Source organism: Cygnus atratus, chromosome 2 (genome assembly GCF_013377495.2).
Source record: "Cygnus atratus isolate AKBS03 ecotype Queensland, Australia chromosome 2, CAtr_DNAZoo_HiC_assembly, whole genome shotgun sequence".
In the NCBI taxonomy this organism is placed as follows: Eukaryota; Metazoa; Chordata; class Aves; order Anseriformes; family Anatidae; genus Cygnus; species Cygnus atratus.
In genome coordinates this window covers 50,728,669-50,744,911 of record NC_066363.1, presented here as the reverse complement: position 1 = coordinate 50,744,911, position 16,243 = coordinate 50,728,669, and the positions used below count along the sequence as shown (strand labels likewise).

Genomic DNA, 16,243 nt, shown 5'->3' with positions numbered 1-16,243 from the left:
CACCCCTCCCATACATTTATTTGTTTTTTTAGCAAATCAGGTCTTTAACGAATGAGGCTTGGAGCATTTCAGTGATATGGAGAAGTTTATGGAAAAGTGACTTACTAGAGCTGTAACTGAAGTGATTTCATAGTTTATTTTTAGACACTCCAGATTTAAGCTCACTAATTGAGGGGGGGGGTGGGCAGTGAGAAGGGAAGGTTTGCTTGCAGTTGGGTTAAGCCGAGGTTATCTCTATTTGCCTCAAGCCTGGAAGAGTTGGCAGGAGAATTTACTAAAACTCGTGAACTTGCATAGGCCTGGCCTGTAACACCCCCCGCCCACCCACACCCCCTTGAAAGCTTTCTCAGCCTTCCACTCCAGCCAACTTCACTAACAAGAACACCACAATCCTGTCCAGCCCACGCTGGGAGGGTGTTAAATACTTTTTAGCCTAAAACTCCTGCTTCCTACTCCACTTTAATTTTCTCGTCCACCCCCAGTATGCTCCTGGGTGCTACAAGGGAAGGATGAGCACAATTTATCTCTTATCTCATTGGCTACAAGGGTATTTTCACAACGGCTCTGTGTTTCAGCTTTTCACCTACCACAGACCTAATGTATTAAATTGGGCCAAATCTGGCACTCCTTTTTCCAGACAAAGGTTTTATTGAAGTCTTTAGGAGCTGCGCCTGGGACTTAGTGAGATTGCAGGCGGTGGTATTTAAAAGAAGTTTCCATAGTCCCTTGAGTTGATTGAAGGAACTTTTTTTTTTCTTTTTTTCTTTTTTTCTTTTCTCCAGTGGAAGTAGCTAATCAAGACAGTGCTTTCGAGTCTGAAAGTGTCCCTAACAAACAGTTACCTGGGAAGAGGTTTAAAACATCTCACTTAACATTTTCACATCTAGGTGCATGGGTTCCCAGCCATTTCCACTCCTTATCTTCTGTTGAAAGGCAAACCCTAAGAGCAATGCAATTCATTATACCTCCCCCCTTCAAAGTCAGACTGGACAGTATCTGAAGGGGTAGCAACAAGACAAACCAGTATCCTTCTGAAAGAAGAAGTTATGACAGCTTGTTATCAGGTACAGCTGTTTGTGTGCAAGTGATGTGACAAAAGAAACAGCCCATCTGATTCTGACTTTACAGCACTAATAAAAGACTTGGGATGTTGGGGTGGCTTTGAACCTCCCCTCTCCTTGCATACACACCCACATACATATCTCACTCTGGTTGATGACACAGTAGCAAAGTAAAAAAATACTCTATGTTTTTGTAGTTACTATGTGTGTTTGTAGTTGCTGAGCCACTCTGTGATGTGCAGTTGGCACTGGTATTCCAGCATGGATTTGCACAGGAAATACACTGTGCATGGAGCACTGCACTTGCTAGAAAAGCTGTAGCTGGGAGTCAAACTATTATCTGTAGTGCCTCTCTATATTTATGGTAAAAATATGATAGATACATTTCTTTTAGGACTTCAAGAAGATGAAAGGTTCTCTCAAAACCCACCAAAATACCAACATGACAGCTCCTAAATAGGGTGGGCAGTGGGCAGGGAGGTGTGGTGGTTTTATGCCAATGAGCAGCTCAGCTACACTGTGCTGCTCTTTCAATCACCCTCCTCAGAAGGATAAAAAGAGAAAATGCTATAGAAAAAATGATCATGGGTTGAGATAAAGACAAGGAGATCATTCACAAATTACTGTGAATGGGCAAAACAGACTTGATGTGGGGAAGATTAACGTAATGTATTGGCTATTTCTAGCAGACTAGACCAGTGAAAACTAAAAGCAAACAAAAAAGACCTTCCCCTACACTTGCCATGTAAACCCAGTACAGGAGGTGCTGTTGTAACCAAGGCAAATCTAGAGAATTGAAGTACTGGTTTCCCATTAAGAAGTTTAAACATAATATTAAAATAAGACCTTCTCTAAGAGAAAGAAATTTGGAAATGGTGCCTGCACTGATAGACATTCGTTTCTGTCTGAGTCATCATTCATTTTAAGGTAATAGGAAGGGTCTTGCTAGTGGTATATTCTTTCATACTTTGCTTTTTCACTGGTGCTGGACAGAAGTGTCCAGGTTTCTTTGCAAGCCTCATGCTTGGATTGCAGCTGCAGATCTGACACCCTCTTTATCTGTTCAAATTTATGGTCTGCAGACAGGGGTTTACCCTCTATGGATGGAGGGAAGCTCTCTTTTTTTTTTTTTAATTAAAGGCAATCTGAAAATCTGTTTTACTAGTAATTGGAGAGAAGCTGGAGAGCAAATTACTTCAAGATGGACTACAACGAGTTCACAAACTCATCTTGCATTTAGCAACGAGATTCAGTGTTTGGAGGAGATGGAGGCAGAAGCTGAGGATTGAGCTCAGTGCAGAGGCCACAAGATCTCAGCTGTGTCAGGCTGGTATAATGGCTTCTGTAATTTACTAGTGTCTGTGTGTGTGTCTTTTCCACTGCGCTTAAAAAAAGATTTGCCTCTAACTACTCAGTCTCCAAGAAGAAATCACTTGAGCACTCATTGCTATTTTTTCCTGTGGAAACCTGGGTGAGCCTCTTCGTTTTGTTTGCTGACTCCACCAGTCCTCTTGGCATCACCGCCTTGTCTCTGTCTGCTCAGTGATTTGCAAGGACAGACACTACCGGGAACAACTTGTGCAATGAGTGTACGACTAGAAGAGCATTCTTGGTCACTTACATGTGTATTTAGCTTAAGTTCATCGAGGTCTACTAACGAAGCTACCAGAACTATACTATAAAAATGTACTTAATTTTACATAGGAACACCTTTTAATTACTGAGTCACGTCTGGACATAAATTTTTTTTTAAACAAACAGCCAGCAGAACACCACCCGGTCTCTCCGTGGTGTGTGCATGTGAAGGACCTGTGAAGTGCCTAATTGCACAATCAGGAAAAGTAAACCTCTTGTGTTAGGATGGGCTACATTTTATTTGAGACAATCATATCTACATCTTTTGGTGTTTAATCTGTGCCAAGATTTTTGTTTGTGGTTCCCTTGTCTTCTTGCATCATGCCATTTAATCTCCACAGCTTTTTTTTTTTTTTTAAATACATATATATTCAACTTTTTTTTCAGATGTGTAACATTTTTCCTTTTTTTCTATACCCAAACAAACCTCTGTTTTGATTCGCCTTTTGTATTTTGTTGATAATGGTAACTGAACCGAATGTATTGTACTAGTGGCTGAGTTTCTGTTGCTCAGCTCTTTTTCTATGACATTGATTTTTACAGTGTAATTTCTATAACAATTAACATTCCTCCAGGCTGAGAATAGCTCTAATGGAAGCATGTCTGTGAACTGAGGGAGCAGAAGAAGTGTTCTGGGAGTAGAAAGCTTAAACCATGAGGTTAAACAGGTCAAATGAGAAGAAACAGTCAGTTGAAAGGAGTGAATAGTATAAAGGATTAGAAGAAGGGAGGAAGCTTAGTGGCTGGGTTTTGCAGTGAGATTGTTACTTTTGTGTAGGTAAATTCTCTTTGTTTTGACATCAACATTCAGAAGTATAAAATCTCTCTCTTTTTTTTTTCTTTCCCATATACCTCTGACTTAGTCAGATTCTGCTGCTCTCTATAGATGCTTTTTCAGACTTCTGTTCATGGAAAAAGAAAGTATTTTCATTTGGCAAAGACAGATAATGGTTTGTAATCTGCCTGCAGCTTTCTCACAGGTGCATGTGAACCAAGTTTTAATAGTAAGATACCACAAATGTTAGCAGCTTGTTTTTCCTTTGCCAGGTACAAGCAGAGTCCAATACAAAATAGAGGAAATGTCATGTTGTCTGGTGTTTGTCTCCAAAATGTTTTTGACTCTTGGCTTCATTAGATAGTTGTCTTTATCTACTGATGCAGATTTCTTGTCTTTGATGGTGATGAAACCAACTTTTCCATCATTCATTATTACAAATGATGGAGGACCCCAGTGAGAGTGGGTCAGTCAAATCCCTGTGATTCTGACTAAGAATCATACTGCTGTCTGTGCTTTAAAAAATGACAATAAGCTAAATGTTTCTGGTACACTGTGGCTGAAATGTTTTAGCAGTGGGTTCTGGGAAGGAACAAAATTTAAACGTAAATTATTACACCAATTTCTTCTATTTTTTGTAGATGTCTTCCCCCATGTTTAGATGTAACAGGGCAAGCTCAGAGTAAAAATGTGTACTGTATGTCATATAAGAGTAAGAACTGGAGGGTGTAAAGCTGTATGGGATTCCTTGGTTCCCTTCAGAGAGGAGCTATGTGGAGTCCGGTGGAAATTTTGTACAGGATGTTCTGGGTTGTTACTTCAGATTGCATTCAGTGAGATGTACCATTCTTTCACAGAATCATAGAATAGCCAAGGTTGGAAGGGACCTCTGAAGACCATCTAGTTCAACCTCCCTGCTGAGCAGGATCACCTAGAGTACCTTGCGCAGGATGGCATCCAGGCAGGTTTTGAATATCTCCAGAGAAGGAGACTCCACAACCTCTCTGGTCAACCTGTTCCAGTGCTCTGTCACCCTCACACTAAAGAAGTGCCCCTTCATATTCAGCCGGAACCTCCTGTGCTTCAGTTTGTGCCCTTTGGCTTTTATCCTGTTGCTGGGCACAACTGAAAACAGACTGGCTCCATCCTCTCAACACCCTCCCCTCAGATATTTATACACATTGATGAGGTCCCCCCTCAGTCTTCTCTTTTCCAGGCTAAACAGGCCCAGTTCTCTCAGCCTGTCCTCATACGACAGGTGCTCCATACTCCAGTCCTCTCATCATCTTCGTAACCCTCCTCTGGACTCACTCCAGTAGCTCCATGTCCCTCTGGTACTGGGGAGCCCAGACCTGGACACAATACTCCGGGTGTGGCCTCACCAGGGCTGAGTAGAGGAGGAGGATCACCTCCCTTGACCTGCTGGCAATACTCTTCCGAATGCAGCCCAGGATACTGTTGGCCTTCTTGGCCACAAGGCACATTGCTGACTCGTGGACAGCCTGCTGTCCACCAGGATTCCCAGGTCCCTCTCTGCAGAGCTGCACTCCAGCAGGTCAGCCCCCAAACCGTACTGGTGCTTGGGGTTATCCCTTCCTACGTGCAGGACCCTGCACTTCCCCTTGTTGAACTTCAAGAGGTTCCTCTCGGCCCAACCCTCCCGCCTGTCGAGGTCCCTCTGAATGGCAGCACAGCCTTCTGAGATATCAGCCACACCTCCCAGCTTTGTGTAGTCAGCAAACCTGCTGAGGGTGCAATCTGTTCCATCGTCCATGTCATTGATGAATAAGTTGAACAACACTGTACCCGGTATTGACCCCTGGGGGACACCACTAGCTACAGGCCTCCAACTAGACTCCACATCACTAAGCACAGCCCTCTGAGCTCTGCCATCCAGCCAATTGCCAATCCAACTCACTGTCCGCTCATCTAGGCCACGCTTCCTGAGCTTGTCTATGAGGATGTTATGGGAGACAGTGTCAAAAGCCTTACTGAAGTCAAGGTAGACCACATCCACCCCTCTCCCCTCATCTACCCAGCTAGTCATCTCATCATAGAAAGATATCAGATTGGTTAATGTTGTGGTTTAACCCAGCTGGCAGCTAAACACCACACAGCTGTTCGCTCACCCTCCCCCCTCCCTCTCTGGGATGGGGGAGAGAAACGGGAAAGTGAAGCCTGTGAGTTGAGATAAAGACAGTTTATTAAGACAGGAAAATAATAATAATAATAATAGTACTACTAATAATAATGGTACGAAACAAGTGATGCACAATTGCAATTGCTCACCACCCGCTGACCGATGCCCAGCCTATCCCCAAGCAGCCGGCCCCCCACCCTAGCTAGCCATCCCTATATATTGTTTAGCATGACGTCAGATGGTATGGAATACCCCTTTGGCCAGTTTGGGTCAGCTGTCCTGGGTCTGTCCCCTCCCAGCTCCTGCTACACCCCTAGCCCGCCTGCTGGCAGGACAGAGCGAGAAGCTGAAAAATCCTTGGCTTAGCGTAAGCACTGTTCTGCAACAATTAAAACATCAGCATGTTATCAGCGCTCTTCTCATCCTAATCCAAAACATAGCACCCTACCAGCTACTAGGAGGAAAATTAACTCTGTCCTAACTGAAACCAGGACAGTTAAACATGATTTCTTCTTGTTGAATCCATGCTGACTATTGCCGATCACCTTCTTAACCTTCACATGCTTGGAGATGACCTCTAGGATGAGCTGTTCCATCATCTTTCCAGGGATCGAGGTGAGGCTGACTGGCCTCCTGACTGGGTCCTCCTTCTTGCCATTTTTGAAGACTGGTGTGACACTGGATTTCTTCCAGTCCTCAGGCACCTCCCTTGTTCTCCACGACCTTTCAAAGATGATGGAGAGTGGCCTAGCAATAACATCAACCAGCTCCCTCAGCACCTGTGGGTGCATTCCATCAGGGCCCATGGATGTGTAGATGTCAAGTTTGCTTAGATGATCTCTGACCCGATCCTCTTTGACCAAAGGAAAGTCCTCCTTTCTACAGACTTCCTCTCTTGTCTCCAGGTTCTGAGATTCCTGGGGGAATCATTAGCGAACAGAAACAAGAATCTGTTTCTTTTCTAAAATTCATCTTATTTTTGCTGATTTGTGACCCTGTATTAATGGTTTTCCATTTTGTACAGAAGCATCTTTCCTTGTTTTAGTATTTGTAATGATAATGAGTAATGAGGAAATGGCTTCATAGGTGTTAAAAGACATTACAGAAGTCCCGCTGTGAGTTGACTGTAAGCTAAAATGTGTTCTACTCATCAGCCTTGGGCACAGTTCTCCTGCTGTGTTTCATCCTTCCTTCCTCCATTCTCTTTTTTCTGATAGGCTTTTCAGTCTGGTCTTTGCTAATAAAGCATAAAGCATTACAAGGAAAATGGGAGTTAATTGTCTTTAATGGATGATTGGGAAGGGGGGAAGGGAAGTAACGTTTTAATATTAAGAACCAGTATTGATTCTGAATGCACACATGCTTTTAAGCTTGTTTTAATAAAACTATTTCAAAAACAACTCCTTCAGATATATTGGTGATGTTAGAAAAATGCTGTGATGGTTGGCACGCTTTTCTTTGAAATAGGAACCCTGGTGGAATTAACATAGAGCGCATTAAAAACCTTTATTGCCCCATCCTTGTATTTCTCTCCTCCTTTTGCTACCGAAACATCCAATCAATAAGCAAAATAAATAGATAGATAAATAAATCAGAAATAGGTGTTTCCTCTTTTGGTGGTTTGAATGGCTTTTCCTGCTGGAGTATACATTAAGCTTCATTTTCACTTACCTCTGAGGACATCTCTTGTGGATCTTTGCCTGTCCTGATGCTCTGAAGTGGTGATGGGTCCGAGTGCCATGGTTGGGTGCTCATCTATTTTGTTTGTGTAAGTTTCCTTTCATTGAGGCTAGTGTCTGTTCTGGACTGGCAGTACTGGGACCAGGGAGTGGGGTCTTGAAGCTCTCTCAAACAATTAGATAGATATCTAGTGGTGTAGCAGTGTTCACAAGGAAAGGTTTATGGAGAAATTTAGGGCATGTCTTGCCGGGACGTTTTCATTTCAGAGGTTCCTAAGCCATCTCAGGGTAAGGTGGTGCTTTCATGTAGGGCAAGGTAGAAAGAGTGTCTTGGGTCCCAAAAGTGGGACAGACTGTACCCTAGCACAGAGGAAGTACAGGGTTGACATGGCTCTTAGCAGTCTTGTAGCTCAAAAAATCAAGTCACCTTTGATACTTACCTCTAACCTGCGCCCTGCAGAGTTGTGAATGCACTGTTTCCCTACCTCTCCATTTGTGTGTGAACCACAAATGGTGATGCCTGCCACTTTGCTGCTGCCCATGCCACCTTTGCTGAAACAAACTGCTAGGCCCGTCTCATGTCTGCAGCACATAGCATCTTGCAGACTAGTGGTATCTGTCTCTAAATCTCTCCTTGGTTCTGTTGTCCTTGGACTATGCTCCAGCCTGTTTCGTGGAGCTCCTTGCTACAGACCCAAGAGTTCAACCAGTCTTTTCAGGGAGGAAGGCTGGGTCCCTCTGCTGCTTGCCAGGGAAGCCAGTGGAAACCAGAGCACTGTGGTCTGTGTTTCCTTGCCAGCTACTTGGATCTGTTATGTTTTTGTGAAACATTTTTGTTCAGCTGATTAGGATTTTTTTTTTGGATGAATGAGATTCTTGTCAGAAAATAACAGTCAGAGTTGGGAAAGAAGTTAAGCAGAAATATATTATTAAAATAATACCAGAGAAAATTTCCAAGCATGATCTGAATGCAAGTCTTGATTTCTTTTGCTGTGAGTCAGAGGAGTGTGGACTGCCCCTTTCATCTGTGTAGTGTTGGTTTCTGAGAAAGAAATGCTTGGTATTTAATATTTGGTATGTTATTTTAACTATTTCTCTGCTGAGAAGTAAGAAATATCCAACTGGTGGCCATTTTTGCAATACTGAAGTGCCTGGTCCAGTCTCAGAAGTTACAAGACTCTCTGCAGTTAAAGGCTGCAGTCTTCTCTCTTTGGCAACTTCTACTCTAGTTATGTAACTTAAAGCAGAAGAAGAGGTTCAGGAAGACATAGATTAAGTAGAATTTGATATATTACGTAATGCAAGAGGCACTGTGGTGAATATAATTGTTTCCTTTTTGATGAAAAAAAAATAAATTTAGTTTTTAAGTCTACAGTGCACAAATTTGGAGTCTGAGTAGCCTGGAATATTACTGAATATTTTATATCAAATATACACAAATAATCTATCAAATAAATATTGGAAAAAAGTTTGAGTATTGCAGGGCAACTTCCTTAAAAGTGTCAAAATGTGGAATATATTCCTACTTGCATTTTGTCAACTTCTGTTCTATATGATAATAGGTTGATTATGGTGAAAGCTTATATCCAAAAATGGTTTGCTCTTCTGAAGCTGATGATGTTTTCCTAAGATTGCAATGTTTTAATGACTCATACCTTGTATTTTAGGAGTGGTAGCTGAAGTTAAGTCAAATTTCTTCTTCTCTTCCCCAGATGATTACAATTAAGTTCATCATTTTAGCTGAATTCTGAGTGACTGCTAATTCAATCTTTTTGGAGGACTGCATATAAAAATATAACTTGAGGTTTTTTCTTACCTTAAATATATGGATTCATTTATTGCCGGAATTAATTACACTTACAAGAAAGGTATGTAGCTAAAAGGAAGTGGTGGAAACACTGAAAGCTATTTCCTTTTTGAAATCTCTCTACTTGAAAACATCAATGTCTGCAAACCTGAAAGCTAGTGTGCCATTGTTTTGTTCCTATGGTCATTACTTTTCTTGTTGCACACAATTAATATTTTTAAGAATGAAAACTGCAAATGTATAATAGATTATTTTCATTTTTTTCCCCTTTATTTTCTTTGAGTGTTAATTAAATGTAAAAGAGGTTAAATGATGGATGTTATAAACAAGGCATCTCTGGGCATTTTGGAGTAAGATGTTCTATTAGTCTGTACTCTGAGTCAAGATTCAGCTATAACTTGTATACAGTAAATGAGAATTGAAGCAGTGTCAGTCCTGAAGCCACTTTTAATTTTAGTGATCTGTGGAAGTATTTAAGAGCGTGGGCATTCTTGGATATGTTGTGATATTACTTTATCTCTGCTATTTCTTTTTTCTTGTGCTTTTTTTTATTACTAGTTATTACACAGATTGTACCTAGAATGTCTTATATAAACACAAACAAACAACACACAACAAGTTTTGCTGGCAAATTGTGGATGCTCTGCAGTCCTCCTCCTTCCCCAGACATCGAGATGCTAGTTTTAATTTGAAAGGAGCAAACTTCCAAGTTCTACTCCCAGACTTCTGTTCTGAAGGACTTAGTGACCTCTACTCGGTAAACTCTCATGTGAAGATATGTTTAAATCTTTTTTTTTTTCCCCAGTTCTGTCTATAATTTAAATGAAATTTCATGTGCAAGGCTTGCTTTACAGTTAATGACTAGCTTTACAATTAATTTTGAGAAAAAGTTTGTGTTTGTTTTCATGTGTATTGTGGCTGTATCAAAAAACACCAAAAACATTTCCATATTAAGAAGAAAATGTGCAGAAAGAAAAATAGGTCACCTTTTCCATTTGACTTGATTCCAGTGCAAAGCTACTTAATGCAAAGTTTTCATGTCTTAAGAGGTCGGATCTGCAATTCAGGGCTGTGACCAGCAATTAAGTGGCGGATAACCCAAGTTATGCGCTTCCTTATATCTGCATAATAGGCCAACTTAAAAATAATGAACTGTTAAGAAATCATTTCTTCAACCTACTGGGCATGCATACTTCTCTTTCAACGTTAAACAATGCTGTGGGGAAGTCCAGGAAGGGCAAAACTCTTTCTGAAGCAGTGGAGTAGAATAAATCCAGAGCCCTCTGCAAGGGGGGTGGGATCTGCAGGATCACAGGGATCTGCAAGCACAGGCTCTGGGTACCTACCTCAGCTCCTCTGGCATCTGTATTCTGTGTGTTTTGGGTGAGGTCTGGGGACAACATGTATGTAGGAATGCATTTCTGAAAGCTATGATTTGTTGGAATATTTTTTCCCTTTTGAAAGAAAGAAATTTTTGGTGGTGGGTGGGAGTGTCCCAGGGAAGGGAGGAATGGGTGGGTAAGGTTTTGGGATGCTGTGCTAAAAAGCTCCTGCAGCTGTATTGTAGTTGAGGGTGGCTGCATGAAGGTATTTGCAACTTACAGTGGCAGCTCTGAGGGAAAAGTTAGAGCTTTCATCACCTTCACGCAAGAAATGAGTGCAGTGGCAAAAAAGTGCTGTGTTCCCATCTCACTGGCTGTGGCAGGGGCAGCCCCACTATATATGGACCCCTATGTTAGATATTTCTCTCAGCCCTAACCCTGTCTCAAACCTGAACTTCATGCAGAGCCTGTGAGACAAGGTCCTCCCGCAATGGCCCAGATGAGGAGGTTCTTGCATCCCTGGGCACATTGCCGGGGTTAGCCCCTGTCTGGCCCCACTCTTCAAAGGCCCTTAGGCTTTCTCTTTCCCCTGGAACCCTAACCTGATGCTGAGCTCTGAGCTAAGAACATAATTAATAGGACATCTCCTTCTGTTTGCTACTATGAGAGATGACACAATAGAGTAATCTTGGTGCTACTTTTTCTCTCTAGCACGTGATTCAAACTGTTGCTGTTCTTCCTTCTCTTCTGTTCCAGTGGGGGGATGGCAGGGATCACAGCATGAAATAGGGCATTGGGATGACTGTCACAGTGCATATGGGCTTTGGATTGATGTGACCTGGATTTGTATGGTTTGCCTCCCCCATATTGTGTTTCTTGATGGTGAGAGGAGATTTAGATCATCTTCTCTCCTGAGGAGATGTCCATAGCTCATATTACATATGGTCTTGTCGCCAAATCTCTCTCCCGTTCTCTTCTAACCCTAATTCTAACCTTAACACTACGTCCTCCCCCCCTCCCCAAAAAAAAAGTAACCAAACAAACATGCAAACAAAAAGCTCCACAAAACACAAATTTTCGCTGAATTGTATAGGATTTCGAATTGGTATAAGCAAATATGAATTGCTTCTTTGAAGGTCTTGAAGTATTCTGTTTGTTGTCTGTCATTATCACTGTCATCCTTCATTATCTGAGCATCCTTTGGAAATGCACGGAGTAAAGTAAGAAGCAGTTGGTTCCTGGAACTGGTCCTTCTTTTTCCTTTTTTCCCCTTTTCCTTTCCCATCCCCCTTTTCCTTTTTTCCCTCCCCCTCCCCCTCCCCCTCCCCATTCCCCTTCCCCTTCCCCTCCCCTTCCCTTTTTTCCCCTTCCCCTTCCCCCCCCCTTTTTCCCTTTCCCTCCCTTTTTTTCCCTTTCCCTTTCCCTTTCCCTTTCCCTTTCCCTTCCCCTTTCCCTTCTTTTCCAAACATTTGGAATCAATGTGGCTCAATTTGCCACTTCTTTGGTGGTATCCTTGGGAACAACAGAGCTAAACTCTGGGTCACATCAGTGTGATCTTGACAAAGTGATATCATTGTACCTGCTAAAATGACAGTCAAAAATTGGTAGCAGTAAGGATTGCTGTGAAAGTTGTCTTTTATGAGACCTTTTGGTTGTGCAAGTGGACGTAACACTTTTTGGAGGAGGGAAGAGCATCAAGACTGTTTTCTAGAAATATATTTTCACTTTATGAAAGCCTCATATCCACTTGATTTTTACCTTCCCTTATGTGACAGTGGTGATGGAGTTTAGATGGTGCTCTGCATACCCCCTTACCCTTTTGTATTTGTCTGTGGGTGTGTGAGCACGCACATGGGAATCTCTTTGAGATTGCTGTTTTACAAAGCAATTGGCATTAAAAGTACGGGAGAAGGGGAATTTCACCATCCTGTCTGTCCAACTGTGTGATCTGTAGCCAGGTCCATTTTGGCAGGACTGGCTCACACGCCTGTGTTTGTGTACACACACACTGTCCTTGCTGAATGTTTTGCGGGAAGATCCTATGGAAGAAGATATGTCTGTGTCTGTGTGGGTTGAGTGGTCTGATTTATTCTATTGTGTTTTAATTGATTGTTTTATCTCCTCTTCTCTTCTCTCATGTTCTCCTAAATCATAGAACGATCCTGCTTCTTTTTTTTTTTTTCCTTATAAATATTTGACAAATATGTTTCTGATGATTTTGGAAGGCTTTTGAAGAGACAGGTTGGGCTTCTCTGACTATTCTATTTTTTTTTCTTTTAGATAAAAGTATTAACAGATAGTTACAGTTGGGTGCCTGGATAGTAGAGCTTATGCAGAAGAGGGGATTTACTCTTCAGTATCTCAGCCATGTATCTTGGTTTAATTATTCAGTTAGTCAGCTGCTTCATGAAATATAAGCACATGGTCATATAAAAATGAAGTGAAATAGTCTATCTAGCCATCTTGAATCTTAAATAAAGATGGTATTGTTTTGAATGTGTTAAAAATAACAGAATTTTCTTCTCCTATTTGCAGAGATTAATTTAAACCTTAAATCAGATCATTCAGAATTAGATACCTGAAACCAGGCAGGCTTTCAGACCCAAGTTAAGTGAATGAAAGATGTATTGCAATTATCTGATGTATTTTCATGAACTCCTCTGTTCTCCCTGTCTTGTGAAAGTATATAAGAAAATGTAATATGGTTGATTTGTATGTGCAGGTTTGCTTGCACAAAAAAATGAGACAAATACTGTGGCTTATAGTTTGCTATCATAATTTAGGTCCAATTCAAAAAATCCAGATTCCCTGTGGTTTCAGTGGGTTCAAGCTTGACTATGAATGTCAAGGTTTGCCCTCTAAACAACCCAACTCTATTCTGGTGCCCATCCATTTTTATTTTTAACTCTAGAGCAATAAAGCATAAGTTTCAAGTGATTTTTCCAGCACTAGCTGAGACTTCTGGCTTTTCTTGTTCACACCAGCTGCTGACAGATTTTAAGGTGTGTGTTTCTGCATGTTTGAAGAAGCTATCATAGATATTGGTGACAGCTGGGCTTTGAAATGTTCTTGGCAACCATCACAAAGTGCATGGGGAAGGAGTTGTCATGAACATTTACAGACCATACTTCATTCACGTGTTAGTCTTCTAACCCCTCCTGTTTGAGCTTGAGGAGCTAGAGGACTTCCTCTTAGTCCACAGAAACAGATCCAGGCATTAAAGCCAAGGATGCAAGTAACATTTTTATGATGGCAAGTTTGATTAATCAAATTTAGGTTTCATTTTTTTTTCCGTGGCTGCCAGAGGTGTCCAAACTCTTGTGATTTTCCCCACCCCCCCCCCACCCCCATCCCCCAAAAGCGTGTGTGTGTATCTTTCCCTTTTTTTGCACTTTTAGTTGCTTAAGCTGGAAAAGATGCTGCTTTACATTTTGAAGGTTAGGCTTTCAGATGATAATATTCAGTAATCTTTTCTCCATTAATAGTTTAATGTGCAGCACATTCCTCAGTAGGTAATTGAATGCAGCATTTTATGTTTAGTCACATAATCAGATAAACGTATAATAGGAAGAGATTTATGTTCATTGATGGTGTATCTGCTTCAGGTGTAAACTGAACCAACAGAAGTCTCTGAAGGCAAAGCAGTCCAAGCCCTGCGCAGTTACTCTGGACACGTCTCCAGCATGTCAGGAGAACATTACAGTTTATATACATCATGATTATATAAAAACTGATTGCAAGTTCCTAAACCAGTTATTTGTATAAACCACAAACTGCTAGGTTGTCAAGCCAGTGACCTCAGCTGTAACCCTTGAAGCAGTGTGTGTGTGCACGCACATGTGTAGCATGGGATTCCCTCCTCACCCATTCTTTTTTTTTTTTTTTTAAAAGAAGACTTGTGATTTCCTTTCTTTTCACTCTCAAACACCTAATTTGGTGTTTTAATCCTCCTCAGGATTTTCAGCATTTTTTTTTCAGAAGTGACCTTTTATTTGGCTTTCTCAATGTTGGAAGAGTCTGTAATGCTATTTGTGGCGTTGAATCTGTGGATGCCTCTGATCTGCCAGGGCCCAGTGTCTCTAATTCATGCTGTATAGCTCCAAGTGTTACAAATGTGTACTTTAAAACTTTGTGATTTCAGACTGGAATGCCTGCTAAAGTTGGCTTTCTCCAAAGTTAGAGAAGCGGATGCCACACACACACACGTGTACATGGAAATGTGTACAGTATGAATGAGCAAATGGGTATTTGTAGTAATGCTACATACAAATAATGTATAACCTTAGGAATAAGAACTACATATTATGAGAATATATTTTCATGAGAATGTACTTGCATGAGCAAAGTGCAAATATAGAGTTTTCTGTACTTAATCTTAGTGATGGATCTTTTATTACCACTTTCTTAGTAAGGCTGAAGTCTTAGCCATACCATTTGGCTGCTAAACCTGCCACAGCAGACTGTGTTTTTAAGATGGGCAGGTGTTACTGTGTGTGCCCTGTGTGGTGGCAAAGGGTGTATGCAAGGGGCTCTGCAAGCATTCCAGAACCATCACTGAGCTGATTCAGTAAATTAAATAAAAGCTACTGAAAGCCGGAGACTACAGAGGCTGCAAGAAACAAGAAAACCCACTTCTGGGGGTGGATTTGTGTTCTGTTGACACAATTTGGCTTCCTTTTGTAGCATGAAAGTTCAGTAAGCTTTATGTATCAAGGCTCTCTTTTAAGAGCACATTCCAGGTTGGGTTTCTGTTCAAGAAAGTTTTTTTTTTTTAATTTATTTTTTTTTTCCTTCTTTCTTTTGTAAGGAAGCATCCTGACAGTAAGTTTGGACTTGCTCCAGTAATTGAGGAGACTGTAGGATTTGTTGTAACTGAACATGAAAAAAACTTGAAATACTGGCTATGCAGTTTTATAAAAGCTTTTTTTTTTTTTTTTGTCATCTTATAGTCATTTGACCTTGTATTAGAGCATTGTCTTTGACTTGAGTGCCTGCAAGAAATAATATAATATGAACTAATTGTTTTAAAGTACATATTGTAACAGTTTTATTTTTTTTTCCAAGGCATTACCTAAAGCTACTAAGTGCTCCCATCCTGTTTACCTTTTCTTTATTTCAGGCTTGAGCCACAGAGCAGGGTGAGGATTTACAGTTCTGGAGTGTAAGTATGAATGGGATTGAAGGATTTACATGGAGGACTCTGAACTCCTTCCCTTCCTGAGTCAGAAAGGATAGGTGAGTGAACTATGGGATAATTTGTAATTAACTTGGTCCTTAATTCAGAAGGTCTTTAGTCAAAACAGGAAGATACAATTCAGATAAATGTATATAAGAACAGAACAGACTTCAGATATTGCAGACACACCCCTTAATTATAAACAAGTGCTTTCAGAGTTTTCTGTTCCTGTTTAGTAATAAGAGGGTTTCCAGAAAGGACAGTGTGAGGTTGCTTCAAATCACTCCTCCCCCAGCCTTCCAAAACTCTCTCTGATACAGAACTTTTTTTTTTTTTTTTAATTTGGTTGCTTTTTACCCAAAGGCAAAGACGCCTGAGCTGCTAAAATGATTGTAGCCTTTCCCTTAGCAGTTCTGAGTTAAGGCTGCAGCTGGAGAAGAGCATGAGCTGGAGCTGTGTTAGACCCCTGCATGTCACTTGTTATAATAAATAACATGAGACAGATGGGTCAATATTGGCCCAAAATCCATCCATACTGCATCTGGACTGCTTGGGAAGTCTCTGAGAGTGGACAAGATGTGGGAGTTGCTTCCAAGGGCTGCAGCCCTGGCTTGGATTTTTCCTGCATCCCTTCCTTGCTCCTTCCCT

At 41.2% G+C, this 16,243-nt stretch overlaps 1 long non-coding RNA gene across 3 annotated transcripts in view; it reads left to right on the top strand.

Annotated features, from left to right (window-relative positions):
- The first annotated feature begins 9,032 nt into the window (after positions 1–9,032).
- Positions 9,033–16,243, top strand: part of LOC118249685 (uncharacterized) — a 155,360-nt gene continuing 148,149 nt past the window's right edge. For all 3 annotated transcript variants that reach the window (XR_004779185.1, XR_004779183.1, XR_004779184.1), the window contains exons 1-2: positions 9,033–9,158; positions 15,539–15,654. This is a non-coding gene — a long non-coding RNA (uncharacterized LOC118249685). The remainder of the gene's footprint in view (positions 9,159–15,538; positions 15,655–16,243) is intronic.